Source organism: Fopius arisanus, unplaced genomic scaffold (assembly GCF_000806365.1).
Source record: "Fopius arisanus strain USDA-PBARC FA_bdor unplaced genomic scaffold, ASM80636v1 scaffold00032, whole genome shotgun sequence".
NCBI lineage: Eukaryota > Metazoa > Arthropoda > Insecta > Hymenoptera > Braconidae > Fopius > Fopius arisanus.
This window is the reverse complement of record NW_011887771.1, coordinates 222,655-225,209: the sequence shown is the minus strand read 5'-3', so window position 1 is coordinate 225,209 and position 2,555 is coordinate 222,655. Positions and strand designations below refer to the sequence as shown.

Here is a 2,555-nt window from a genome sequence, read left to right as displayed (position 1 = left end):
TGAAGTTAATTAGGATGAGTAAATTTTTTTTCGAGACCAGTTTCCAGCTGATTTCTCGAAATTGAAAAGAGATAATGATATTTTCATAGATACCTTTTTTGTAGCTCTCATCTTTTTCTATAAAAGATGTTTATACAAGAAATTCGCTATGTTCCTTCAATTCCGAGATATTGATCAAGAATGGCCTCGAGAAAACTATACTTATGATAGTGTACCACTTCGCTACTGGAATCCTTTGTTATATCTCAATAACATCATTAGTATTATTATTATTATTATTATTATTATATCCGAATGAAAAAAAGGTAATTTTGCAACCGCAACGGAAGTTGACAAAATCTGCAGAATAAAGTTAACATTATTTAATATTTTTGGATAATTTTACTAGGAATTTCTCAACAAGAAATTTCTATTCATGCAATGAATATTCAATTATATTGTATTTTTTTGGCAATAACGGTTTAAGCTCCACGAATATGCTTTCATACATTTATTATCTTCATTCATTTACAGTGTGTCCATAGAAGTTGCTAAAATCCTTTAGAATTTTTTTTTTCGTGTTGTTTCAGCTGATCGTCGCCGCTGTGAATTTAATCTTTGTACAATCAGGCCGGACCAGCTGAGAGGCATTCCTGGATGTGTTTCTAATTATAGAGAAAAAAAAACAATTAAAATGAATTTCTTGATTGAGACTTGCTCATCAAATAGTCAGAGTAGAAAATAAAAGTTTACATACAAGCACAGAGTCCCCTGCGACAGAGACCGGAACAACACTGACGATGAGCGCGGCACTGTAAATTCAAAATTGTTATTATAATTAAACACATCCAACATCGTATTACAAAATTTCACATCGACTTCCGAATCCATTCAATTCCACAGAAGTATTCCAAGAGGCAAAAACCATGATTAACTAACTGCCAAGGCAAAATTACCGGTTTTTTTTTCAATGTTATAGCAAACTATTAATCAGATTGACCCCAAAAAATACACCATTTTAAAATTATATTATTATTTAACTAATTAATTGATTACATTTAATTTATGTAATTTATTTAATTAATATATGGTTATTATTTAATTTGGCAACCAGTAATTTAATCGGTAAAGATGACGTTTTGTAAAAAAAGTACCTTGAAAATTTATTAAAAAGTTGCAATAGGCCAACGGAACGTGGAATAAGCCATGAAAATGAAAAAAATCGGAAAAATCAGTAAGGAGTTTTGAAAAGTTTATAATAAACGCAGGAAAATGGCTGTACCACCATGACATTGTGGGAGTCATTCTTTTGTATATTCTTAAGAGTAACATAACTGCGTAAAAACGATCTATTTATCTATTTAAAAGTTGGTCCTTACCCTGACTCGTCTGCCCAAACAGCGCTGACCACTAACAGCCGCCAACATCATTGCGATGACCACAAAAATTGATGCAAACTTCATGATGTAGAGAGATTTTTTTTGCTTTTCCCAGAGAAGAGAACAGATGTATTTCAATGCGAATGATTATCAGTAATATTAATGAGCTTTATATACCACTCATTTGCAATATACTTGATGTTATTAGATAAGGCTTTCCCTTAAGGCAATATTACTACAAGCTGGATCGCGGAGATAAGAGAATTCCCGCATTGCTATATTGTTATTTAAGTACAACCATACATCGAAAGAAAATTAACAAACAGTATATTTACGTCAATGTAAATGCATCAATGTATTTTTTATGGAAAGGTGCGGGACATGTTTTTTGCACCTGGAAGTTATTCTTGGAGGTATTTTCTTTTTAGGATAGCTCGAGCTTGTGGGAAGAAATTAATTGAGGATGCAATGGAACTTGTTAATCAAGAGACGGGATTTTCTAAGTTCTATTATAGTTAAACGATTATTCCTCAAAATCGAAATTGAAAAATCTGGATTTAGAGTACAAAACTGCAGAGCGAAAACCTGCAATCCAGTTTCTTACAGTAAAATGCTTTTATAGTCGCACCTCTCCTCAATTTTTTTTTCGTATACGCGAAGGAACGCGAGCTAGAGCGCTCTAATTAGAGAAATTATAATTGAAAATTTCAAATTAAATAAGCGTTGAATTTGAATTAGTGATCTGAGTCGACTGGACCAATGAGGAATAAACGTGATAATTAAATTTTCAATTCAAATTTCCCGCTTGTTCCCCCTCTCTGCCGGCGGTTGGTGCCGCCACCAGCGCAATGACGCCGCGTCACTTTCTCGAATGCGTCATTTCCTCAAATTCCTCTCTCCTTTCCTGCAGGCGTGACGCACAGCTATTAATAAAAACCAAGGCGAGTGTATTTTCCCGTGACGACGTACGTAATCACGAAGTCAAAGTGGAACAAAGTGAAAAAAAACTGTGATAACTGCTAAAATCTCACTCCAGAAGTCTTGCTAACGCATATAAACTTCAATTATCTAAAGATTTCTTCAACAAACTTGAAAAACTTTCACGTTTGTGTCTCCAGAGGTGAGTTAACCCCTTACAACTATTCCAGAAACATCTTGTAATCTAGAATGAAGTCATTTTATCAGAATCATCAGCTT

At 33.6% G+C, this 2,555-nt stretch overlaps 1 protein-coding gene across 1 annotated transcript in view; it reads right to left on the bottom strand.

Moving 5' to 3' along the window:
* Positions 1 to 1,517, bottom strand: part of Nup35 (Nucleoporin 35kDa) — a gene marked incomplete in the record, with an annotated part of 3,865 nt that extends 2,348 nt beyond the window's left edge. Inside the window, 3 exon segments of the mRNA XM_011303485.1 lie at positions 38 to 644; positions 737 to 791; positions 1,359 to 1,517.
* Between the last annotated feature and the right edge of the window lie 1,038 nt (positions 1,518 to 2,555).